The sequence below is a fragment of the Xenopus tropicalis genome, chromosome 4 (genome assembly GCF_000004195.4).
Source record: "Xenopus tropicalis strain Nigerian chromosome 4, UCB_Xtro_10.0, whole genome shotgun sequence".
Taxonomy (NCBI): Eukaryota; Metazoa; Chordata; class Amphibia; order Anura; family Pipidae; genus Xenopus; species Xenopus tropicalis.
In genome coordinates, this window is record NC_030680.2 from 37,475,424 (window position 1) to 37,502,917 (window position 27,494).

Here is a 27,494-nt window from a genome sequence, read left to right on the forward strand (position 1 = left end):
TTCTGATTTTCATGGTTTTTAGAGGTTTTTGAACCACGACAAATCTCAATTCTACTAAAACGCACAAATGTCAAGTCATTTAGATCCAAATTGAAAAGCCTGAACAAATGGAAATGTGGAACAAAAGGAAAAGAAACACAAACACAATTCTTTGTGTTTTTTTCATTTTTTTTACAATCTCCCTGGACCTTTAAATGAAAAAAAAAACCCTAAAAGGCCAAATTAAATACAGACACAATTTGCTAGGACAACCCCATTGGAAGCTACATGATCTTGACAGCTTTTAGATGGCAAAGTTTTAATAAGTGTTTTTTATTGGTTTGGTGCTTAATAAATCAATAAAAAAAAATAGTTTTTTTTCACAAAAAAAATCAGGTTTTAGCTGAAAAAACACAAAATACTAACGTTTAGTAATCTGCCCTTTGTGTGGTTGAAACTGTGTCTAATATGGAGCATAACGCAAAGAATAACTAAACAACTGCCATTGTGGTTATACTTGTAACTAACATTAAAAAAACTGTCATATTTGTTGTATCCAAGTACAAAACTCAATACTGTGCAGGACAGAAACTGTAATAGAAACAGAAAAGTAAGGCATTTTATATAATAACTTCAATGATCTGCAAAAAATGTATGGAAAAAAATTTGTTTCTTTAAAAAAAGATTTATCAAAGTCAAAGTATCTTTTCCCTTTGAAATGTAATGGTTTTCTGCACATTGGATTTGTATTACAGTTATGGAATGACTACAATAAAATGCTCTAGCTGCATTTATAAAGATTTGCCACCTTTCCTCTTGTATTAGCCAAACATTCATTTGCAAGGATGCTCCAAATTCAGTCAGTCAGATGACTTGTCAAAAGTTTTTGCCAGTGTTTATCACACACAAGCTATAGGGACTTCTGAAAGTTTTTTCCCATCTTTTCACTCAGAAGACAAAGCTATAAAGGATAATAAAAAGGAAATATATTTTTCCCATGGTGATAACATTGAAAATTAAGGTTTTATTTAACTTCCATAAAGTATAGAAAAGGAAAAAATTCTCAGAAAAAGGCTCCTGGTATCTGAATGCCTACTATATGTGAGCCTTTCTGCCAATCTATTAATCTATTTGCTCAGGAAAGAATCATTAATAAAGTAAAGAGCTCCTGCCAATTTTGCACCTAATAAAAAATGTATTGAAAGCAAGTTTTATTTTAGTTTTTTTTCTAAATGATAGATACATTCTATTGCTTCTGTTAAGAACATTTTATTGTATATTAATATTTTGAGCTAGACTTTAATGTATTTCTAAGGGTGAAGACAGCCTAGCTACTAGTAGCAGCTACTTTTCAAGCTACAAAAACAGGAAATATCTGCTCCATAGACAATACTCAGAATTGCCTGTGCTAAAAACACTTTAGACAGTTATCAGTAAATGATAGCATTGTCTTTTTAGTAGCCCCAAGTAGCTGCTACTAGTAAGCTCTGTGTGTCTTCACCCTACATGGGGAATATATAAAAGTACTTACTATATGGTCTGTTTTCAACTCGAGTAAAATAACTCGATGTATGAAATACATCTGCTATTCTTTTAATTAAAAAAAAACACATTTTCTTTTTTATAAAACAGTAACATAGAATTGTTTTTTGCTTTCACACTTATGAAGCCTTCTGAGAACTTTTGCAATTTTACATTGTTTTTTCTAAGATATTATCTAGGCAGGCTTTGAGTAGAACAGCTGTATGAAAGCCCAGAGGGTCAGCAGCCTACTGAGTATGCTCTTAAGCACTTCCTGTGTTCAGTTAACCCTCAGCTGCTCATTTTAATGGGCCTACTTTTTTATTCGTTGTGTAAAATAAAATCGCCTATATAAGCTGTGTTAAATAAATGGGAATTTTTATTTTAACACCAGATTTGACAATAAAATTTGACGCATTGACCTTGTGTAAGTTCCTTTGAGAAAAGAATGCAAAAAAATTTTTTTTTATGTGTAAATTGGTGCTCAGGGAGGCGCCCGCCAAGTCTGAAACCTTTGCTATAGCACAGTTTACCTGAACTTGATAGGTTTTCTCATACAGACACATTTAACACCATTTCTCAAATTATAATAAATGTATACATTTCTTCTTTAATTGAGAGCTGTATCCAGATAAGGAGAAACAAAATCTTGATTTATTGTATATTTTTACCTTTCCACAATGGTCACTGCCTTCTGTTTATTTTTGGTGCATGCACTATTAATCTCCCCCTGCTGACGCTTGAGTTTGTTACCTTTAGATAACTATTAAGATACGTAAACATATTAAACAAACTGAACTGCTGATAATTCACAGTGCTACTGGCTGCTGCTTTCATGTGTGCAAAGGAAGAGGCAAGTGGCTTGCAAACCTAGTGTCTCCAAAGGCAATGAGATGCTAGAGTTCCTATTGGGACTGACGGAGCATAAAAATGATAATATACGCTCTTTCATCTCATGGAAATAAGAAATCTTAACAGCATATGTGCAGAACCAAAAGTTTGTGATTTTACTGTATAGCAGGTATAAATAATGTGGGGAGGGATGCGGTGACATGTGACACATACAGCAGCACAGTATGCATTTTACCTAAAACAAGTGTGTTTTTGTACCCCTGTAACTTTAGCTTCTAGAACTAATACACCTTTCACATCTGACATTAGATCTGGGTGACTATTTTTCCAAACTAGGAATACATAAATTGTTGCATTTATTACACAGACCCTATTATATATTGCATCAACATTCCTGGGTACAGGCATGTCAGTTGGGGGACACTTGACTAGTAATATACCTGCAGTTGTCAAGTCTTAGCACAGCATTCTTAAACAATGACTTTCTCATACCAAACTCCACTGTTAACAGACATAAATTTAAACGCATTTTCTAAAGTTAAAGTGCTTGATGCAAAGGCATCCCACCTTCCTTTAATCACAAAAAACAGTACATATTTTACGCACTTGTAGCCAGAATCAAAAATGTTAGAATAACCATTTACCCTTCGTCTCTGACTCACTCATTCGAGTTTACAGAACATCCCTTGCCTTATTTTGCTATAGCTCCTGATGTTTCTCATTTTGGAACTGCGCACAGTGCATGCTTCTGCACAATGAGCTGCTTATAGGTCTGTTAAATTAGGCCACTCAGAAGAAATCTACTTTCCAATAAGTAAGGTTCCAGAGGCAGTTAAAATTTAAAACTTTTAGGCAAATTAATTGTAACCAATAATGGGTTTGTAATGTCTGTTCCTAAAAGCAGACATCCCTAAACTAACATACAGCAAGTCTATGTTTGGGCCTATATCCTTGAGTCTCCAGGCCATGGGCACACAAAGCTCTGCACTCTGCCAAAGAAATGAGGGAAACAGATTCATTTTGCTTTCCCAGCTCAGTTTAATCTGCATTGAGTGCAGGTGGCATCAGAGCGCGGTGGAGGTTGGCTGAAAAACGCGAAACAGGCAACTTCTGCTTCATGTACCTGCACTCAGATGGAGCTGTACTAATTCAATGCAGATAAGGCGGAGCCTGCAAGAAGGGACGTGGATCCACTTCTCTCAGCCTGCAGAATGCACACAAGGCAGAGAGAAAGCTGGGCAAAAAATGCTTTGTGATTTCCATGGCCTTTAAGGGCAAAAGAACTTGGGCTTTCAGTGCCACTTTGTCTGGTGATTGTTGCATGAACACACAAATCATGTGTAGGCCCAGGCAATTGCCTTCAATACAGTGTGATGGGATTTTAGTCATTTTGTTATGCTTTAAACACTTACTGAGGGATATATCACATGGTGCTTTGCTAGCATGGGTGCTCCACAGAAAAAGTGGGACAGTCAAAACACCACTGACTGGTAGAGAGGAAAAAAACGCACCGAAGGTGTTTACAAAAGCACCTGTAATACATTTTGGCCGATAATGAAAGCAAAGACAATTAATTGGCCAACCGGCAGCCACACGCTGGAATGCATGCATACATTTTTAAAAAGAAATTTTTATGGCAATGGGCACATTAAGGCAATTTTGGAATTTGCTTTTTGGTTGCCCTGTGGTTTGCAGCTTGTTTGGGCGGGGATTACTTGAAATCTCTCTCCATTCACATACATTCAATATATGATACAACAATTTTCCATTTACCTAAGACTGATTATTGCTCGCTGCATAAGATATTCAGAGGGAAGAACAAGTGAATTTTGCAGTTAAACATTCAGATAAACATTATATATTATTGTTTGTTATTGTTACGCCAATGGGCAGCTTATAGTTTGGCCCTACAAACATGGTCCCACTGTAAAGAACTCCTATTTGGTTGGCAGCAAAGGTACCATGAGCTCCCATGTCCCAATTTTGTGCCCAAATTAATTTGTTGTTGAGATTGTGGATCAATAGTAAATAGTCTCAATATTTTTGTTGTCCTGCCATACATTTCTCTTCAGTAATAGAATGAACAATAGTTTTAGCAAATAAGCCTACCTGTACAACCTGTAGATAGGACAACAGATATCATTCCGGACACACTACTTTAACATCATTAAGAAAATGTTTCCCGTAGAAATGATTTGCTTGTTTTATCGTATTAAATTATGAAGTACATTCAACTGTAGAGACAGAAATTGTTAATCCTGGCAAACATATGTGTTCTGGTGGTGCTTTCATATCTTCAGAGCTTTGTATGAATTTAAATGAATGGAAATGAAGAATTTTGCTTATATTTGCTGCAACCATAATCACTTGCCTGTCCCTTTAGGGTGAAGATGCAGCAGGGCGCGGTTTTATCATGTGGTGACCATTTTAAAAAGTTTGCGTCGCGACATTTTGCATTGTGCGGCTACAAATCACCAACCTGTGTTTTCACTCTTAGCAGAACTAAAATTTGGGCTTTTGGCATACAGTGTCAATGCATCCTTGTTAGCTGTTTGAATATATTGCTGGCAAATGTATCTGATGGGCAGGGTCCCCTGGGCTACCCACCTCACAAAGAAGGTGACAGTTTTCACTCTTCCCACAGTGCTGCTCATACTTGCGCTTATATAGAAATTGGATAAAGGCAATCATTTTGAACTAGAAGCAGAATGAGATAGACTAATGACAAATTTAGTGCAACTGAGGCTTAAAAATCTGGTTTAGCAAACTAAATGCAGCTCCCAGCAAGTAGTTATACTGAAACATGCATGTTTTTACTATAAATTATAGAAAAATTACGTTAAAAAAAAAAATCAAAGTTGTCATAATTTATAAACTTTGCTGGCCACCTTCTTTGACAACATCATAATAAACGTAATCATTTTTTAAAGCACCGCTGAACAGAAGAAAAGTTCATAAGAAGAAACGTTACTGCTCTAGTGGAAGTTAAAAAATACTATGCAATTATCTGACCAAATGTGTCAGGGGGAACTGGACAAGCAGGGTCAGACTGGGAATGCCGGGCAACTGTGGAAAAAACCTGGTCAGACAGTCCGACCCCTGTCCGCCGATCCCCCGGCCGATCTCCCCTCGCATGTCTCTTACTGCAATGCTCAGGGGAGGACCGTCAGCTGGGTGGGCGAGGGCCCCTGCGGGGGTTGGGGGAGCAGGGGACAGCGGCCCTGCCACCCCCAAATTCCGACCTGTGGAAAGGGAAGTACTTCGACCTATAGAAAATAAACATAATAAAAACCAATACAAAAGGCTATACAGACTATAATTTAAATACTCACACACTGGTCTCTATGATACTCAAATACCATAAATGCTGAAGGCCCTTTCTCAAAAAAATTAAAGTAAGCCATAATTAAATATAATAAACATAATAAATTATGGAATGATTACTCCCCACAAACGCCATCATCCCTCTATAGAAAAACCAAAGAGGAAAAAAAAAAACTTTGGTCTTTGCCTGTTTAACAAAACAAAAAAAAAAAAAAAAAATAAATAATTATAAATAAGCTGTAATTCCCTTATTGGCAGAAATAAAAAACCAATAAAACAATTTTCCTTGCTGGTTTCCAATTACAGTCTGAAATAAACGTGTTGTCATTATTACATTAATGTTTCTAATATGTTTAGAGGTGGAACAGAAATGTTCATTGTTATGCTGATACTGCATAGCTTTACTCTCTCTAATGGGCAAATTGAAATTTTTTTTTATCAACTTTCGAGTTCCCTGTCTTTATGTTGACTCTTAGATGAACAGTCACAAGTTCTGACACAATCATGCCACAAACAAAACTGTGCAGTACTAAGGCATTTTTTGCACACGCAGCACAAATATTTCAATACTTGCTTTAGTCCCACCTCTCTTCTGGTGGCCTATTTTATTAAGCTATGTATTAACACTTACACACTGCCATCTGAATACAAGACAAAGATATGGAAAAGCAAGTTATACACCCTTGTAAATAAATGTTGCTTCAGAGAAGTCTAAAATGGTGTATTTTAAAAGAAATATTAACATGAAAAAGCTGCTTTTGACATTGCAGTTATTCAAAGTCTTTCTGTACTTTTTCCTGCCTGAATTTGTCCCTTTAAGTTACATCAGGCCAGACTTTGTAATAGAGCAAGTCAGTGATGGGAACAGATGGAGTAAAATCATGCCCTAAACTGTAAATATGCAGTTTGATGCATAAAATTTTAAACACTGCTTGGATAAATAGGCCTCTCTAAATCATTATTTAATATCTAAATATCAATGCTCATTTTGTCTAGATAGCCAATATAGGGAATGTTTGCCTGATCTGGCCATCAGGTTCAACAACTGGATAACTGGAAGCTGCTACAGAACCCTTTAGGAAGTAACACAGATCAATGGCCGATCCATTTTTTCACTCCCACCTAGATTTTCAAATGCCTGCCAGAAAGTTATTGTCAATCGTTTTTTCCCTCATTTATGGCCCAATAAGCTACAGCTTGGTCTGGAGTGGCCAAGTCAGCAGCACATTGGCGTGTACGAACACATTTAATTACCCCTGTGACTAAAACTGATAAATGTTTGAATGACTAAAGGAAACATGTATACTTAAAAATGATGTTTTGAGTAATGGTTTCTTTTTGTTGCCTTTGGGGAAATTTAAGAAAAATTTTAAAAAGAAAATAAAACCAATATGGGCTAAAAAATAAGTTTTTTAAATAAAGGGATTAATTTTCCCCATCAGGATAGATTTTAAGTTAATTTTAGGAAAAATAGAAATTTTAAGACAAAGATTATAAAAGAAATTAAAAAGTTCAAACAACAACGAGATATATGGGAAAAGTAGATGCTACTGGTTTAGGACTTATTACAAATCTGGGTCATAGTGGCATACAGACAGAAAATCTTTTCATCTTTGCTTTGTTTAATGCACATCCCACTGTTACTGAACCTCCAAGGTTAGTCAAATTTTTGTATTTAACAACCACTCACTGAAAAAATTAAAAATTTAAGCACTTTGTGAATTATTTTAGAATACCAAAATGCAAGTCTCCGGTGCAGTAATTCCCTTATCAATGCTATTGATCATGCCAAATTTTTTATGTCCAGCCATAAAATGGCTCAACACAGCACAACTACAAAGCAGCATGAGATATCATACATTTTTTAAAATTAATTTCAAAATGTCAGACAGACTTAGGCAATTTGTGTCATGGTAACATGATGCGAGTAAAAAGTTGTTATCTGAATGGCTTTGGAATGCTGCAATTGTTGTTAGCTGCAACTTTTGGCTTGAGGTTTGTGAGGTGGTTGGGGTTTTTTGTAGGAGTTTGCAGCATTCACAACAGGTGGACAAAGTATGCATGAACTGCGCTTTTCACCCATGTTCTTATTTGATACACTCAGGACAATTGAAGTAAGAGTTTGCTGAGGACTATCAAGCAATGATGTGCTACTTGCTGTTGAGCGAAGTCCTGTGTTTGTGGCAAGAGACACTTGGACTGGAGTAAAAGTCCTTTTATCACTTGGCAAGAAAGACTGTACTGGTAATGATGGTGAAGAGCTAGTTGAGCATTGAACAGATTCCTGAAGATCAAGGACTATTTATAAAGCAAGGTTGGCACCCTTCCAAAGGCCCCTCGATGGCAAGACATGATGGGTTTTACATGTGTTAAGCATTTTCTGTTTCTTTTTCTTCTTTCCATGACAATCCAGTGCATAAGTATGCTAGCCTGGCATCGTCACTTTTCAACACGATAAAACTTGAAGTCTGTGGACATGGGTGGCCACTTCTCCTGCTCTACATCAGATGCATTATCATATTCGACGCAATGGAAGGGCGCCTATTACTTTCTGCTTCTGGAAGCTGAAGGGAAACAATTTCTCTTGCAACAGTTACATACTTCTTTTGTAGTCGGATTATCAAAATATCTGGGCAATAGAGGGGATAATCAGTTAGCGAACACAGGAGAATTTATTTTGATACTTTAACATTTCACATTTCACTTTGAGATGCAGACAATAATCCAGCAGACACTCCCACCAGTTGTAATTCTTCTTTTTGGGGCAGTAGTTTTTTCTAAAGCCAATTGTTTGTGCAGTTCTATAGAAGTATATTCCAGGCTTTAACACACTGTCTAGTTGTGCACTGGTTCCTGGCATCATTTGGAGTCTCCCTTATGGAAACATTTGGTGAATAATGGATATCTTCATTTTAAACAGATATTAATGAAATCTCAACACAATTCTTCCACCATTAAGTGGTTGCGAGACATTGACTTTACTTACTTCTTTATATCTTTTTTCATGTCAGGGTGTATGTGGATACTCTTGAGAACTGCTAAGGGATTTCCAGCAGAAACTTGTTGTTTGCTGCTTTAGCCCATTTTTGAGAAGATCTTGTTTCCTGATGTGTTTCAACATTACTTGCCTCTTTTCCACACCATGGGGTGGGTGTCCCATTATACTGTGAGCTGGATGAGAGGTTTTTTAATTTTATTCACAGTGTTTGAGTTATTCTCATTTAATATCCATCGGAACTTGTTTGGAGATCTCTGGGTGTTCTTCCAGTGAAACTACCTTCTATCCATTTGCCTCTTTAGCAAGGCTGCGACTGGGTGGAGATCAACAGGAATATCTGTCCAGAGTCTTTTTGGGAATTTCCTCAGCTTTTCCTATAAAAACACGCAAAAAAAAAGCCATAAATTACCAAAATACTTTTTTTTCAATATTGAATGTGATAATTTAGAATCAATTGCTGTAACAAAACTAATTGTCCTTGTCAAATACATAATACATATAGGTAATTAGATCGAAGTGAACACTGCTTGCACTTCCAACATATGTGGAAGTAAAGAGACTCATATATTATTTTATTTCCTCATTTTTTTTAGCTATTATCACACTAGTTATAGGATTTGATTCCTTTCCATTTATTGACACTCCGTATACTTAGTTTTCTGAGCCTCTAATAAGTCTTCTAATAAGAATTTCCACCAATTCTGTCTATTTTATTGAAACACATAGGGCTGATTTCTAAGACACGATTTCGATCGAATTGGAAAAATTCCAATTGAAACGAACATTTTTGGCGACTTTTTTCGTATTTTTTTGCGGATTTTTTCGGCGTCTTTTGGATTTTTTGCAGAAAAACGCAATTTTTTCGTGCCATTCCGAAAATATGCGGAAAGTCGCGATTTTTTTCGTAGCGTTAAACTTGCGCGGCAAGTCGCGCCTTTTTTCAATAGTGTAAAACTTAAAGGCGCGACTTTCGCGCAAGTTTAAGCGCTACAAAAAATCGCGAGTTTGCGCAACTTTCGGAATGGCTACGAAAAACTCGAGTTTTTTCGCCAAAAATCGTAAAGCACGCCGAAAAAATCGCAAAAATACGAAAAATCGCAAAATACCGATGCATTTACAAAAAACGCAAATCGGACGCATTCAGCCGCTTCGTGGTTAGTAAAATGTTGCCCCATAGTCAAGTATATAACATGTTATATAACTTGACCTATGGGGCACATTTACTAACCCCCACGAACGGGCGTGAAATGGCGTCCGATTGCGTTTTTTTGTAATGATGCGGTATTGTTGCGATTTTTTTCGTAATTTTTTGCGATTTTTATCGGCGTCTTTACGATTTTTGCGAAAAAACTCGAGTTTTTCGTAGCCATTCCGAAAGTTGCGCAAACTCGCGATTTTGTAGCGTTAAAAACTTGCCGGCGAAAAGTCGGCGCTTTAAGTTTTAACACTATGAAAAAGGCGGCGACCTTTGCGCGCAGGTTTTAACGGCTACGAAAAAATCGCGACTTTTGCCGCATTTTCCGGAATGGCTACGAAAACTTGCGTTTTTTCGCAGAAATCGCAAGACGCGAACAAATCGCAAAAAATACGAACAAGTCGAATGTTCGTTTCCAATTGAATTTTTCCAAATTCGGATTCGAATCGTGTCTTAGTATAATCAGCCCGCTATGTGTTTTCAATAAATAGATCAGAATTGGTGGAAATCTTAATTAGAGACTTATTAGAGGCTCAAGGAAAGCTAAAGTATACGGAAGGTGTCAATAAATAAGAGGAAATCAAATCTAATAAGCTAGTGATGAGTAAGTATGCTAAAAAAATGAGAAAATAAATAATATATGAGTCTGCTTTCTTCCACATATGTTGGAGTGCAAGCAGTGTTCATTCGATCAATACTTATCATGTTATGGTATTTGACCAAGGACCTTGTTTTTTTGTTACCATGCACTGATTCTAAATTTATCACAATTCAATATGAAAAAAAAAGTATTGGTAATTTTATGCTTTTTTTGGTTTTTTTTTATAGAAAAGCCTGAGGAATTACCAAAAAGACTCTGGACAAGATATTCCTGTTGATCTCCACCCAGTCGAGCCTGCTAAAGGGCAAATGGAGAGAAGGTAGTTTCACTTGAGACACCCCAGAGATGCTCAAACAGTTTCCGATGGAAATTAATGAGAATAACTCAAAACACTGTTTGATAAATTAAAAACCTCTCATCCAGCTCACCGTATAATGGACACCCCACCCCATGTTGTGGAAGAGGCAGTAATGTTGAAACCATCAGGAAACAGATCTTCTAAAATGGTGCTAAGCAGCAACAAACAATTTGCCTGCTGGAAATCCCTTAGCAGTTTATCAGAGTAATACCCACCCTGAACATGAAAAGATATAAAAAGAAGTAAGTAAAGTCAATGTCTGCTCAACCACTTAAAGGTGCAGAATGTGTTGAGATTTCATTCATATCTGTTTAAAAATGAAGATATCCATTGTATTCACCAAATGTTTCGCATAGTGGAGACTCCAAATGATTGCCAGAACACGCTGCACAACTAGACAGTGGTGTAAGCCTGAAATATACTTTAATAGACTGCCACGCAAAACAATGGGCTTAGAAAAAAACTACTTGCCCAAAAAGAAGAATTACAACTGGGGAGTGTCTGCTGATATATTGTCTGCATCTCATAAGTGAAAGTGCAATGTTAAGTATCAAAAATAATTCTTCCTGTGATTCGCTAACTGATTCCCCTCTATTGACCAGAATGTGATAATCCTCTACAAAAGAAGTATGTAACTGTTGCAAGAGAAATTGTTTTCCCTTCAGCTTCGCAGAAGCAGAAAGTATAGCCGCCCTTCCATTTGCCTCTGAATATGATATGCATCTGATGTAGAGCAGGGAGAAGTGGCCACATGTCCAACAGACTTAGTTTATCGTGTTGAACAGTGACGAATGCAGCTAGGCATCTGTAATGCACTGGATTTTGTCAATGGAAGAAAAAAGAAAACAGAATGCTTACACATGTAAAACCATCATGTCTTGCCATCGAGGGCCTTTGGAAGTTGTGCAACTTGCTTATAAATAGTTCCTGTGCTTCAGGATCTGTCAATGCTCGAACTAGCTCTTCACCATCATTACCAAGTACAGTTCTTTCTTGCCAAGTGATAAAGACTTTTACTCCAGTCCAAGTGTTCTCTTGCCACAAACACAGGACTTCCTCCACAACAAGTAGGCAACATCCATTGCTTGATAGTCCTCAGCAAACTCTTACTTCAATTGTCTGAGTGTATCAAAAGAACATGGTGGGAAAAGGCAGTTCATGATACTTTGGTCCACTGTTGTGAATGGCTGCACTCTACAAAAAACCCAACCACTGCCACAAACCCTCAAAGCCAAAAGTTGCAGCTCAAACATTGGAGCATTCCCAAAGCGCCATTCAGATAACAACTTTTTACTCGCATCATGTTACCAATGACACAATTGCCTAAGTCTGTGACATTTTGAATTATATTTTAAAAATTGTATGATATTCTCATGCTGTTTGTTAGTTGTGCTGTGTGTGAGCCATTTTTATGGCTGGACATAAAAATTTGGCATGATCAATAGCATTGATAAGGGAATGTACTGCACCGGAGACTGGCATTTTGGTATTCCTATAAAATAATCACAAAGTGCTTAATTTTTAATGTTTTCATGGATTGGTTTGTTGAAATTACAAAATTTGAACACCTTGGAGGTTTCAAGTAACAGTGGGATGTGCATTAAACAAAGCAAAGAATGCCAAGATTTCTGTCTGTATGCACCTATGACCGATTTTGTAATAAGTCCTAACAGTAAGCATCTACTTTTCCCGTATAATATCTCTGTGTTGTGATTTTCTTTTTATCTTTTTATCTTCTCATATTTTCTAATAACTAATCTAATGCTGATGAAATATCCTTTATAACTTATAGCCATAATTGGTTATTTTTCTTAATTTTCTTATCAAGCAACAGAATCCATTACTGCAAACATCATTTTTTTAAGTATGAAGCAATGTTTCCTTAGTCATCAAACATTTTATCAGTTTTTAGTCACAGGGGTAATTAAATGGTGTTCGTACACCGCCAATGTGCTGCTGACTTGGCCTCCAGACGCAAGCCTGTAGCTTTATGTGGGCCATAAATGAGGGAAAACGATTGAAAATAATCTTTCTGGGCAGCATTTGAAATCTAGTGGGTGAAAAAAATGGATCGGCATTTTTGATGTGTTACTTTCCTAAGGGTCTTGTAGCAGCTAAAGTTATCCAGTTGTTGACCTGATGGCCAGATCAGGCAAACATCCCCTTATTTGGCTATCTTAGACAATGAGCATATTATATTTAGAATAAAATAATATTTAGGGCCTATTTATTTCAAGCAGTGTTTAAAATTTTATTGATCAACTGGCATATTAGCAGTTAGGGCTGATGATTTACCTCCATCTGTTCCAACACTGACTTGCTCTATTACAAAGTCTGGCCTTGATGTAACTTAAAGGGACAAATTCAGGCAGGAATAAGTACAGAAAGACTTTGAATAACTGGCAATGGTCATAGCAGCTTTTTTCCATGTTTAATATTTCTTTAAAATACACCTTTTAGAACTTCTCTGAAGCACATTTTTACAAGGGTGTATAACTTGCCTTTCCATATCTTTTGGTCTTGTATTCAGATGGCAGTGTGTAAAGTGTTAAATAATGCTTAATAATAGCCCACAGAAAGAGAGGTGGGACTAAGCAAGTATTGAAATATTTGTGCGTGTGCAAAAATGCCTTAGTAGCTGCACAGTTTGTTTGTGCATGAATTGTGTCAGAACTTGTGTGTTCATCTAAGAGGTCAACATTAAAGACAAGGAATCTGCCGGAAAGTTGATAAAAAAAATTTCAATTTGCCCATTAGAGAGAGGTAAGCTATGCAGTATCCAGCAATACAATGAACATTTCTGTCCACCTCTAAACTATTTAGAACATTTATGTAATATGAGCAACGTTTATTTCAGACTTGTCATTGACCAGCAAGGAAAATTGTTTTTATTGGTTTTTTATTCTGCAAATTAAAGGAATTACAGCTTATTTATAATTATTATTGTTTTTTTTTTTTTTTTTTTTTTAAAACATGGCAAGACCAAAGTTTTTTTTTTTCCCTCTTTGTTTTTTCTTTAAGAGGGATGAATTGGGTTTGTGGAGTAATCATTCCATATTTATTATGTTTTTTATATTTAATTATGGCTTACTTTAATTTTTTGAGAAGAGGCTGCGCTCAGCATTTTTATGGTATTTGAAGTAATGCAGAGGCCAGGTTGGTTGAGTAATTTAAATATGTTGTATAGCCGCTTTTGTATTGGTTTTAAATTACCTGTTTATTTTCTATGAGTTCGACAGCTACTTCCCTTGTCCACAGGGTCGGTTGGGGTGAGGGCCGCCTTCCCTGCTCCCCCATACCCCGCAGGGGCCTCGCCACCCAGCTGACGTCCTCGCCTGAGCATGAGTAAGAGACATGCGAGGGGAGGGATTCGGCGGGGGATCGCGAGCAGGTGGTCGGGACTGGTTCCTGACAGGTTTTTTCCCAGTGCCCGCATTCCCAGTCTGACCCTGCTTGTCCGTTGCCCCCCTGACACAATTGGTCAGATATTGCATAGATTTTTTAACTTCACAGAGCAGTAACAGTCTTTCTTATTGGAACTTTTCTTCTGTCCAGGGTGTTTAAAATAAAGATTACCGTTTTGATGTTGTCAAGAAGGTGGCAGCAAGTTTATAAATTATGACATCCTTGATTTTTTTTTTTTAACGTATTTTTTCTTATAATTTTATAGTAACATGCATTGTTCAGTATAACTACTTGCTGGGAAGCTGCGTATTTAGTTGCTATACCAGATTTTAAGGCTCAGTTGCACTAAATTGTGCATTAGTTCTACTCTCATTTCTGCTTCTAGGTTATCAAAATGATGCCTTTTATCCATTTTTTAAGCGCAAGTATGAAGAGCACTGGTGGGAAGAGTGAACTGTCACATTCTTTGTGGAGGTGGTAGCTCCAGGGGGACCCCTCATCAGTTTAACATTGCAGGCAAATAGTATCCAAACAGCTAACAAGGATCATTGACACTTTATGGCCAAAGGCCGCAAATTTTAGTTCTGGCTAGAGTGAAAACTCACACGGTGGTGATTTGGTAAGCCGCACAATGCAAATGGTCGCACGCAACCTTTTTAAAATGTTTCCACACCGTGATAAACCGCCGCTTGCATCTCACCCTAAAGGGACAGCCAAGTGTGATTATGGTGCAGCAAAATAGCAAAAATTCTTTCATTTCCATTCATTTAAATTCATACAAAGCTTCTGAAGCATATGAAAGCACGCACAGAACATTCAATGTTGCAGGATTAAAATTTCTGTCTCTACAGTTGATGGTACTTATAATTTAATACATAACAAAGCTCATTTCTTAGGGAAACATTTTCTTTAATGATGTTAAGAGTAGTGTGTCCGAATGATATCTGTTGTCCCTATCTTACAGGTTGTACAGGTAGCTTATTTTTGCTAACTATGTCATTCATTTACTGGAACAGATGAAATGTCAGTGCAGATACAACAAAAATATTGAGGACTATTTACTATTGATCCACAAATCTGCACAACAAATTAATTGGGCACAAATTGGGACATGGAGCTCATGGTACATTTGGTGGGCACAATAGGGTTCTTTACAGGGGCCATGTTTGTTGGCCAAACTTATAAGCTTGGCCGCATTGGGTTAAATAACAAACATAATATATAATGTTTAATCTGAAATGTTTAACTGCAAAATTCACTGTTCTTTCCCTCTGAAATATCTAATGCAGCAGCAAATAATCAGTTTCTTAGGTAAATGGAAATTGTTGTATCATATATTGATGTATGTGAATGGAGAGAGATTTCTCAAGTAATCCCCTGCCGCAACAAGCTGCAAACCACAGGGCAACAAAAAAGCAATCAAATAATTGCCTTATGTGCCATTGCCATAAATTTTCTTTTTTTAAAATGTATGCCTGCATTTCCAGCGGTGTAGGCTTGCGGTGCCATTTAATTTGTTCTTGTTTCATATCGGCCAAATGTATGACAGGTGCTTTTTAAAACACCTCGGTGGTTTTTTTTTCCTTCTTCTACCAGTCAGTGGTGTTTTTTGACTGGTCCCACTTTTTTCCTTGGGAGCACGCATGGCTAGCAAAGCACATGTGATATATCCCTCAGTAAGTGGTTTAAAAGATAACAAAATGCCTAAAATCCCATCACACTGTACTTGAAGGCAATTGCCTGGGCCTACACATGTGATTTGTTGTGTTCCATGCAACAATCACCAGACAAAGTGCATGAAAGCCCAGTTCTTTTGCCTTAAAGGCCATGGAAATACAAAGCATTTGGCCGCAGCTTCTCTCTGCCTGTTGTGCATTCTGCGGCAGCTGAGAGAAGTGGATTCCACTCCCTTCTGGCAGCTCCGCTTTCTGCATTGAATAGTCAGCTTCCATCTGAGTGCAGGTAGATGAAGCAGAGTGCCTGTTTCGCGTTTTTCCGCGCCAACCTCCACCGCGCTCTGTGCACCTGACTCATGCAGATAAACTGAGCTGGGAAAGCAAGTGAATCTGTTTCCGCTCATCTTGAGAGATGCAGAGTCTTTGTGTGCCCATGGCCTTGGACTCAAGGATATATGGCAAACTCAGACTTGCTGTATGTTTAGTTTTAGGGAATGTCTGCTTAGGTGGAACAGACATACAACCCATTTATTGGTTACAATTTAATTTGGCCTAAAAGTTATAATTTTAACTGCCTCTGGAACCTTACTTATTTGGAAAGTAGATTTTCTTCTGAGTGGCCTAAATTACACGACCTATATAGCAGCCTCATTGTGCGAAGCATTGCATGTGGCAGTTCGCAAAATGAGAAACATTCAGGAGCTGAATAGCAAATAATGGGCAAGGGAATGGTTCTGTAAACTCGAATGAGTGAGTCAGGACGAGGGTAAATGTATTCTACATTTTTGATTCTGGCTACCAGTGCGTAAAAATATGTATCTGGTTTTTGTGATAAAGGAAGGTGGATGCTTTGCATCAAGCACTTTAACTTTAGAAAAGTGGTTTTAAATTTTATGTGCTGTTACAGTGGGTTTGGTATAGAAGTCATTGTTAAGAATGCTGTGCTAAGCTTGACACTGCAGTGTTATAATAGTAAGTGGTCCCCAAACTGACATGCCTGTACCGCATGAATGTTGATGCATATTAATAGGGTCTGGGTAAATGCAACAATTTATGTATTTCCTAGTTTGGAAATAGTGCACCCAGATCTAATGTAGATGTTGGACAAGGTGTATTAGTTCTAAGAAGCTAAAGTTAGCAGGGTACAAAAACACACTTGATTTTTAAGGTAAACATGCATACTGTGCTTGCCTGTATGTGTCACATGTCACCGCATCCTCCCCACTATTATTTATACTGTTATACAGTAATCACAAACTTTGGTTCTTGCACTATGCTGTTAAGAATTCTTATTTCCATGAGAGAAGCGTATATTATCATTTTTATGCTCCGTCAGTCCAATAGGAACTCTAGCATTCATTGCCTTGGAGACACTAGGTTGCAAGCCACTTGCCTCTTCCTTTTGGCTACTCATGAAAGTCACGCAGCACAGTAAGACTGTGATTATCAGCAGTTCGTTGTTTATATGTTTTACTGTATCTTAATAGTATCAAGGTACAACATCAAGGTCAGCAGGGGAGATTAATAGTGCGCATGCACAAAAATAACAGAAGGCAGTGACCATTGTGGAGGTAAAATATACTGCAATAAATCAATGATTTTGTTTCTGCCTTATCTGGATACAGCTCTCATTAAAGAGAATGTTACATTTATTATAATTTGAGAAATGGTGTTTAATGTGTCTGTATGAGAAAACTATCAAGTTTTAGGTAAACTGTGCTATATGCAAAAGGTTTGACTTGGGGCGCTCCCTGAGCACAATTTACACATAAAAAATAATTTTTTTGGGATTCTTTTCTAGGAACTTAACCAAGGTCAAGTGGCGTCAAATTTTTGTCAATCTGGTGTAAAAAAATTCACCATTTAATTTAAGCACGAGCTTATTAGGCGAATTTTATTTTACAGGCAGAATAAAAAGTAGGCCATAAACATGAGCAGCTGAGGGTTTAGACTGAACACAGGGAAGTGGCGCTTAAGAGCATACTGCAGTTAGGGCCTGCTGACGCTCTGGGCTTTCATCAGCTTGTTTCTACTCAAAGCCGCCTAGATAATATCTTAGAAAAACAATGTAAATTGCAAAAGTTTCTCAAGAAGGCTTCTAATTTTTTTTTTTTGTGTGAAAAGCAAAACAATTCTATGTTAGCTGTTTTATAAAGAAATGTGTTTTTTTTAATTAAAAGAATAGGCAATGTTTTTGCATACATCGAGTTATTTTACTCGAGTTGAAAAAGACCATATAGTAAGTACGTTTATTATAATTGCCCCATGTAGGGTGAAGACACACGAGCGACTAGTGCAGCTACTTGGGGTACTAAAAAGACAATGCCTGATCATTTATCTGATAACTGCTAAAGTGTGTTTTAGGCAGCCAGGCAATTCTGGTATTGTCTATGGCAGGATATTTCCTGGTGTTTTGTAGCTGTGAAAAGTAGCTGCTACTAGTAGCCTAGTGTGTCTTACTAGAAATACATTTAAAGTTGAGCTCAAAATGATGAGATATACAATAAAATGTTCTTAAACAGAAGCATAGAATGTATCTATGCATTTAGAAAAAAAGCTAATAAAACTTTGCTTTCAATACATTTTTATTAGGTGGCAAATTGGAGGAGCTCTTTAACTTATAATGTTCTTTTCCTTGAGCAAATAGAATTAATAAGATTGGGCAAGAAAGGGCTCAGCATATATAGGCATTCAGAATACGCAGGAGGCCTTTTTTTCTGAGAATTTTTTTTCCTTTTTCTATACTTTATGGAAGTTAATAACGCTTCATTTTCAATGTTATGCACGCGTGGGAAAATATATTTTGCCTTTATTATCCTTTTATAGCTTTGTCTTCTGAGTGAAAGATGGTGAAAAAAACTTTCAGAAGTTCCGCTATAGGCATTGTGTTGTGATAAACACTGGCAAAAACTTTTGAACAAGTCATCTGGACTGGACTGAATTTAGCATCCTGGCAACTGAATGTTTGGCTAATAGCAAGAGAAAGGTGGCATCTTTATAAATGAGCTAGACGCATTGTTTTATTGTAGTCATTCCATAACTGTAATACAAATCCAATGGTGCGGGCAGGAAACGCATTACATTTCACAAGGAAAAGATACTTTGAGCTTTGATAAATCTTTTTTTTTTAAAGCAAGTTTTTTTTTTCCGAATACATTTTTTGAGATCATTGAAGTTTGATTATATAATGCGCTTATTTTCTGTTTCTATACAGTTTCCTGTCGCTGCAAATATTGAGTTTGGTACTTGGATACAACGAAGATATGACAGTTTTTTTATGGTTACAGTATAACGCACAATGGCAGTTGGTTTTAGTTATTTCTTTTGCGTTAATTGCTCCATATAGACACAGTTTCAACCACACCAAGGGGCAGATTTACTAACGTTAGTATTTGTGTTTTTTCAGCTAAAACCTGATTTTTTGTGAAAAAGAAACTATTTTTTTTATGATTTATTAAGCACAAAACCATAAAAACCACTTTTTAAAACTTTGCCATCTAGCTGTCAAGATCATGTAGCTTCCAATGGGGGTTGTCCTAGGCAAATTTGTGTCTGTATTTAATTTGGCCTTTTAGGGTTTTTTTTTCAATTTAAAGGTCCAGGGAGATTTGTGAAAAAATGAAAAAAACACAAAAAGAATTGTGGTTTTGTGTGTTTCTTTTCCTTTTGTTCCACTTTCCATTTGGTTCAGGCTTTTTCATTTGGATTCTAAAATATGACTTGACATTTGTGTTTTTAGTAGAATTGAGATTTGTCGTGGTTTCAAAAAACCTCTAAACCATGAAAATGCAGATGTTATAAATCTGTCCGCTTAGTAAACTTTATTGACAGTATTACCATTTTTTTCTGTAGCATGTGTCATTTTTGTATGTTTCTGGTTAAATAGGTTATTTTAGCATGGCCCAAAGCTGTATATAATACTTGCGTCACTTTTCCCTGATAATATATAAACTAAACAATTTAAAATGCTATTTAGTTGTGAACATTTTTCTTTGTGTTGTTTTTATATAACAAGTATGGGGCCCTTATCTGGAACCTGTTAAAGCTCCAAATTACAGACGCATTCTCCCATAGAGTCGCATTTTAGGCCATATTAAAGGTTTTTTTAAGCAATTTCGCCTTTCTCAGTAGTTATAAAACCAGTAGCTTTGCATTTGATCCTAATGTTGCATAACTCGGTGGCTAAAAGGGGATCTAGGCCGGCAAAAACTGAATTGATTTGGTAATACTTACTGCATTGTCTGCACTTAGCGGTTTGGCAGTTTCGTTCTTTTCTGATTTTTATATTGCCATTAATTATGTATCTAAAAGCTGAAGCTGGAAGTAGTCAATGAGGCAAATCCCCGTCCATTTTGCTTTCAACCAAAAAAATTGCGTTGCTGCTACTGAGCATAATACACATAATAGTAAAAATTTGCAAAGATGGCACAACATTTTCCAGTGGCCAACTTTTTTTCTCACCTCCCAAATACGATAAAGTAAAGGGCAGTTTTTTTCTTATGTTTTTTCTCAATCCAAATGCATTAAAATCAATAGGTGTTTTTTTCTTCTCTACTGCGTCACTGCAAAAGCTTGAGTCTGGGTATTGCATTTTTTCTCCTCTCCAACTGAAGGATCTTTCATTGCTTCAGGGTATCAGAAGTTTTCCGATTTTTCGGATGCTCTATTTGTTGAAAATGTGAGAGATTTTGTGTTTTTCATATTGTATTCGCACTTTTATTGAATTCCACTTTTTTTTTTAAAGGCTTTTTAAAGACTGTTTTAATGAATCACTTGTGGTTTTCCAAAACCTCGAAAACCATTAACAATGAGATTTTGATAAATGGACTCCCTGGTGTTTAAGGAAAGGCTAATTAAAGTTCTCTCCATAGTGCCTGCTTAAGTTATCCCTATTTTGCCTATTCAGATGATCAAAAGTTTAAAGGCAAAAAAACACTGAGCTCTGTAAACAAATCCCCATAATTCCCTCGCTCCTGCACTGCTTGACCCAAAGTTACGACGGCAGTTCGGTGAGCAACGAGAAATAGGTTAGAAAAGGCAAAGAGGCAGCATGGCCGTACGGGGGATCGAACCGCGACCTTGGCGTTATTGGCACCACGCTCTAACACTGAGGGCTAACCGGCCCTGAAGGCCCGCAAGGTGGGCTCTGTGCGGAAGCCGGCGTTTGCACCCGTGCGGCCTTCACTTTTAGCTGGTATTTTGACTTTTTGTTTGCGTGTAATCATCTATGATTAGGCATCGGTGCATACTTAGAGGCAAAGGACGAGTTGCGCTTTCTTCACCCTGACATTCTCAGCTCAAAATTTGTTCACTTCCTGCCACGCTGGCAAAGTCTTAAGGTTGCGAGGCATGGCTGCCAATCGCAGGCAAGATTAATGAAACGGCCACGCTTATGCTGGGCCTGTAACAGAAGCAAAGAAGGTATTCTGCCTTGTCCCGCTCTTTATTTTAGCTGATTTCCCGTCCATGCTGCCACATTCTTAAGCTTGCCAGGCTTATAGATCCAAAGCAGCCAAGATTTTCATGAAAGCCACACTGCAAATTCTAACCCGCTTTTATAGAGAGTCCTTGCTGTTGAAATCAACTCGAGAACACTCTACACCTGTGGACGCCCAAGGAGAAAGGTGCAGATGTTTGACTCTGATATTTGTTGAGCCGCATTTGAATGGGCCATATAAAGTCCCTATACGAAATGAGCTGAACGTAAAAGAAGGCCGGTGCGTGCTTTGTGGCAGCAAGAAAAATATGCGTACGGTAAAGCAGAGAATGCGGCGCGCGCGTTCTATGGTGTAATGGTTAGCACTCTGGACTTTGAATCGCAAGCGTTCCGAGTTCAAATCTCGGTGGAACCTTCCACGCATTTTTCAGATTCGCAGTGAACAGCTAATTAGCTATGCCAGAAGCGCATTCATCCGTCAGCAGCCACGACTCACTGGAAGAGCCGTCCCGTGCTCAGCTGCAACTCGTAAGTGGTCAGCCACCTGCGTTCTGGAATCAGGATAAGAGGGGGACGACCTAACCATGACGGGAAAGCGCCGCTTGGTCCTCTTACAAAGTACACCAAAGGACTCCTTCTTATACGCCTCTAATCCACGCGTTTCGCTTTTCTAAAGAAATCGGGGCAAGTCTAATGGTTTTGCAAAAGAAGGGCAGTCCACATACCAGGCTGCCGTTGTTTAGAATTCCGTGTTTGTAAGGAAATTCAGCTTGTGGCCTAACTCCTGGTTTCTGTGCCAATTTGTTTGCAGCGACATGCTTACGACACTCACGCTTCCGGAGGCATTATGCGATCGTGCGTTGGTTCGGCATGGTGTAATGGTTAGCACTCTGGACTCTGAAATGCCAGCGATCCGAGTTCAACTCTCGGTGGAACTGGGATGGCTTTTTCGCAGTCCGCCGGCCTTGCTTCTGCTCTCCCAAAATTGCAGCACTCCTTCAGCGTCGGACCGCTCGCACAGCCCCAGACCGCTCCACAGCTTGACAAGATGGAGAGTGGTTCCAAAAACGGCAGAGACTGAGAATAAAGCTAAAAAACTGCATGTTACTTCAACATTTAAGAAAAAGATTTTAAAAAGCTGTTTGAAGATTGGTCTATCTTGGAAGATTTTTTTTACAACGAATATGCGCTTTGAACGGCTGCTGCAGGCAGCCTTCTGCATGTTCTTGGTTTCCATGGTGGGTAATGGTTAGCACTCTGGAGCTCTGAAGTCAGCGATCCGAGTTCAAATCTCGGTGGAACGCTGCCTTGTTTTACAAGGCAGAGCTGGCTTGCTTTCGCCACTGCCAGAAATCCGTGCACACTTTTGTAAGTGAAAGCGTACGTACCTGATGCGAAGAAAGGCCTTGCCAATGAGCCGTGGTCCAGCCGCCTGCATCCCTGCGTGAGCCTCCTGTGCTTATACTACTCCAAAGGCTTCTTCCCTCTCGGCTAGGACTTTTCTGCTTCTTGGATAGTAAGCTTCTTGAAGCCAGATGAGGTGCGTGATAGGGCTGCACCCTTCAGACTGCTTTTGCAGCACGAAGTTCCAGGTATTCCCCCGAAGCTGCATTTCAAGCTGAAAAAGGACTGTCACTTTACATGTAACAGCTTTCGCTGAAAACAAAAGTTGTGAAGTGGCCTGACAACAGAACTCGTAAAAAAGGCAATTGCTTCTGGAGGCCGCATGCATTGGACCCAGTTACGACGCAGTTTCGGTTGAGCACGAGAAATAGGTTAAGAAAGGCAAGAGGGCAGCGTGGCCCGTAGCGGGGATCGACCCCCCGAGACCTTTGGCGTTATTAGGGCACCACGCTCTACCAGCTGAGCTAACCGGCCTGAAGCCACGAAGGTGGCCTCTGTGCGGAAGCCGGCGTTTGGGCACCCGTTGCGGCCCTTCACTTTAGCTGGTATTTCGACTTTTGTTTGCGTGTATCATCTCAATGATTAGGCATCGGTGCCAAACTTTGAGCAAAGGAACGAGTTGCGCCTTTTTCAACCCTGACATTCTCAGCTTAAAATTTGTTCATTCCTGCACGCTGCAAAGTTTAAGGTTGCGAGGCATGGCTCCATCAGGCCAAGATTAATGAAACGCCACGGCTTAATGCTGCCTGTACACAGAAGCAATGAAGGTATTCTGCCTATTGTCCGCCTCTTTATTTGCTTGATTTCCCGCCATGCTGCCGCCCATCTTAAGCTGCAGGCATATATCCAAAGCAGCCCAAGATTTCATGAAAAGCCAAACTGCAAATTCTAACCGCGGTGGCTTTTATAGAGAAGTCTTGCTGTTGGAAATCACTGCGAAAACACTCTACACCTGTGACCCCCAAGGAGAAAGGTGCAGATGTTTGACTCTGATATTTGTTGAGCCCATTTGAATGGGCCATATAAAGTCCCTATACGAAATGACTGAACGTAAAAGAAGCCGGTGCCGTGCTTTGTGGCAGCAAGAAAATATGCTATCGTGAAGCCGCTCGGGGATTTCACCTTGGTCGCAAGTGTGTTCTTGGTCCCTCCGCCGCGGGTGCTTCAATACGCAGGTCTTGTTTTAAAATAGATCTACAAGCAGAAAACCCGGCACAAAGAAACCTTTTGTAACAGAAGCTGACCCTACTGCCCTTCAGCACGGACGGTACAGAGAATGCGCCGCCGTGGTTCCATGGTGTAATGGTTAGCACTCTGGACTTTGAATCCAGCGATCCGAGTTCAAATCTCGGTGGAACCTTCCACCATTTTTCAGATTCCAGTGAACAGCAATTAGCTATGCCAAAGCGCATTCATCCGTCAAGCAGCCAACGACCTCACTGGAAGAACCGTCCAGTGCTCAGCTGCAACTCGTACAGTGGTCAGCCACCTGCGTTCTGGATCAGGATAGAGGGGGACGACCCTAACCATGACGGGAAAGCAGCCGCTTGGTCCTCTTCACAAAGCACACCAAAGGACTCCTTCTTATACCCTCTAATCCACGCGTTTCCTTTTCTGAAGAATCGGGCCAAGTCCTAATGGTTCCAAAGAAGGGCAGTCCAAATACCAGGCTGCCGTTGTTTAGAATTCCGTGTTGTAAGGAAATTCACTTGTGCCAAACTCCATGGTTTCTGTGCCAATTTGTTGCACGACCATTCTACGACACTCACGCTTCCGGAGGGCATGCCAATCGTGCGTTGGTTCCATGGTGTAATGGTTAGCACTCTGGACTCTGAATCCAGCGCATCCGAGTTCAAATCTCGGTGGAACCTGGGATGGCTTTTCGCAGTCCGCCGCCTTGCCTTCTGCTCTCCCAAAATCAGCAACTCCTTCAGCGGTCGACGCTCGCACAGCCCCAAGACCCTCCACTGCCTTGACAAGTTGGAGAGTGGTTCAAAAAGGCCGAGACTGAGGAAAAAAGCAAAAAAAACTGCGTGTTACTTCCACATTTAAGAAAAAGATTTAAAAAAGCCTGTTGAAGATTGGTCCTATCTTGGAAGATTTTTTTTACAACGATTTGCGCTTGCCACGCTGCTGCAGGGCAGCCTTCTGCATGTCTTGGTTCCATGGTGTAATGGTTAGCACTCTGGACTCTGAATCCAGCGATCCGAGTTCAAATCTCGGTGGAACCTGCCTCGGTTTTACACAGGCAGAGCTGGCTTGCTTTCGCCACTGCAGAAATCCGTGCACACTGTAAGTGAAACGTACGTACCGATGCCGAAAGAAAGGCCTTGCCAATGAGCCGGTGGTCAGCCGCCTGCATCCCTGCGTGAGCCTCCTGTGCTTATACTACTCAAAGGCTCTTCCCCTCGGCTAGGACTTTTCTGCTTCTTGGGATAGTAAGCCTTCTTGAAGCCAGAGAGGTGCGTGATAGGGGCTCACCCTTCAGACTGCCTTTTGCAGCACAAGTCCAGGTAATTCCCACCGAAGCTCATTTCAAACCTGAAAAAGGAACTGTCACTTTACATGTAACAGCTTTCCTGAAAACAAAAGGTTGTGAAGTGGCTGACAAAGAACTCCGTAAAAAAAGGCAATTCTTCTGGAGCCCATGCATTGACCCAAAGTTTACGACGGCAGTTCGGTTGAGCAACGAGAAATAGGTTAAGAAAGCAAAGAGGCAGCGTGGCCCGTACGGGGATCGAACCCGCGACCTTGGCGTTATTAGCACCACGCTCTAACCAACTGAGCTAACCGGCCTGAAAGCCACGCAAGGTGGCCTCTGTGCGGAAGCCGGCGTTTGCACCCGTGCGGCCCTTCACTTTTAGCTGGTATTTCGACTTTTGTTGCGTGTATCATCTCATGATTAGGCATCGGTGCCAACTTTGAGCAAAGGACGAGTTGCGCCTTTCTTCACCCTGACATTCTCAGCTCAAAATTTGTTCATTTCCTGCCACGCTGCAAAGTCTTAAGGTTGCGAGGCATGGCTCCAATCCAGGCCAAGATTAATGAAACGCCACGGTTAATGCTGCCTGTACACAGAAGCAAAGAAGGTATTCTGCCATTGTCGCCTCTTTATTTGCTGATTTCCCCACCATGCTGCCCACATCTTAAGCTTGCCAGGCATAGATCCAAAGCAGCCCAAGATTTCATGAAAAGCCACACTGCAAATTCTAACCCCCGCTTTTATAGAGAAGTCTTGCTGTTGGAAATCACTCGAAAACACTCTACACCTGTGACCCCCAAGGAGAAAGGTGCAGATGTTTGACTCTGATATTTGTTGAGCCCATTTGGAATGGGCCATATAAAGTCCCTATACGAAATGACTGAACGTAAAAGAAGCCGGTGCCGTGCTTTGTGGCAGCAAGAAAATATGCTATCGTGAAGCCGCTCCGGGGATTTCACCTTGGTCGCAAGTGTGTTCTTGGTCCCTCCGCCGCGGGTGCTTCAATACGCAGGTCTTGTTTAAAATAGATCTACAAGCAGAAAACCCGGCACAAAAGAAACCTTTGTAACAGAAGCTGACCCTACTGCCTTCGGCACGGACGGTACAGAGAATGCGCGCCGCGGTTCCATGGTGTAATGCTTAGCACTCTGGACTTTGAATCCAGCGATCCGAGTTCAAATCTCGGTGGAACCTTCCACCATTTTTCAGATTCCAGTGAACAGCAATTAGCTATGCCAAAGCGCATTCATCGCGTCAAGCAGCCAACGACCTCACTGGAAGAACCGTCCCAGTGCTCAGCTGCAACTCGTACAGTGGTCAGCCACCTGCGTTCTGGGATCAGGATAAGAGGGGACGACCTAACCATGACGGGAAAGCAGCCGCTTGGTCCTCTTCACAAAGCACACCAAAGGACTCCTTCTTATACCCTCTAATCCACGCGTTTCCTTTTCTGAAGAATCGGGCCAAGTCCTAATGGTTCCAAAGAAGGGCAGTCCAAATACCAGGCTGCCGTTGTTTAGAATTCCGTGTTGTAAGGAAATTCCACTTGTGCCAAACTCCATGGTTTCTGTGCCAATTTGTTTGCACGACCATCTACGACACTCACGCTTCCGGAGGCATGCCGATCGTGCGTTGGTTCCATGGTGTAATGGTTAGCACTCTGGACTCTGAATCCAGCGATCCGAGTTCAAATCTCGGTGGACCTGGGATGGCTTTTCGCAGTCCGCCGCCTGCCTTCTGCTCTCCCAAAATCAGCAACTCCTTCAGCGGTCAACCGCTCGCACAGCCCCAAGACCCTCCACTGCCTTGACAAGATGGAGAGTGGTTCCAAAAAAGGCGAGACTGAGGAAAAAGCAAAAAAACTGCGTGTTACTTCCACATTTAAGAAAAAGATTTAAAAAAGCCTGTTTGAAGATTGGTCCTATCTTGGAAGATTTTTTTTACAACGATTTGCGCTTGCCACGCTGCTGCAGGGCAGCCTTCTGCATGTCTTGGTTCCATGGTGTAATGGTTAGCACTCTGGACTCTGAATCCAGCGATCCGAGTTCAAATCTCGGTGGAACCTGCCTCGGTTTTACACAGCAGAGCTGGCTTGCTTTCGCCACTGCAGAAATCCGTGCACACTGTAAATGAAACGTACGTACCGATGCCGAAAGAAAGGCCTTGCCAATGAGCCGTGGGTCAGCCGCCTGCATCCCTGCGTGAGCCTCCTGTGCTTATACTACTCCAAAGGCTCTTCCCCTCGGCTAGGACTTTTCTGCT

At 39.9% G+C, this 27,494-nt stretch overlaps 7 non-coding genes across 7 annotated transcripts; 6 read left to right on the plus strand and 1 right to left on the minus strand.

Moving 5' to 3' along the window:
- Positions 1-24,038: 24,038 nt before the first annotated feature.
- On the plus strand, positions 24,039-24,110 carry trnaq-uug. The gene has a single exon. It is a non-coding gene; the product is annotated as a tRNA-Gln (tRNA).
- Positions 24,111-24,548: 438 nt separating this feature from the next.
- On the plus strand, positions 24,549-24,621 carry trnaq-cug. Its single transcript has one exon. It is a non-coding gene; the product is annotated as a tRNA-Gln (tRNA).
- Positions 24,622-24,909: 288 nt separating this feature from the next.
- trnaq-cug lies at positions 24,910-24,981 on the plus strand. Its single transcript has one exon. It is a non-coding gene; the product is annotated as a tRNA-Gln (tRNA).
- A 491-nt stretch (positions 24,982-25,472) lies between these two features.
- trnai-aau lies at positions 25,473-25,546 on the minus strand. The gene has a single exon. It is a non-coding gene; the product is annotated as a tRNA-Ile (tRNA).
- An 808-nt stretch (positions 25,547-26,354) lies between these two features.
- Positions 26,355-26,426, plus strand: trnaq-uug. The gene has a single exon. It is a non-coding gene; the product is annotated as a tRNA-Gln (tRNA).
- A 440-nt stretch (positions 26,427-26,866) lies between these two features.
- trnaq-cug lies at positions 26,867-26,938 on the plus strand. Its single transcript has one exon. It is a non-coding gene; the product is annotated as a tRNA-Gln (tRNA).
- Positions 26,939-27,225: 287 nt separating this feature from the next.
- Positions 27,226-27,297, plus strand: trnaq-cug. The gene has a single exon. It is a non-coding gene; the product is annotated as a tRNA-Gln (tRNA).
- Positions 27,298-27,494: the final 197 nt, after the last annotated feature.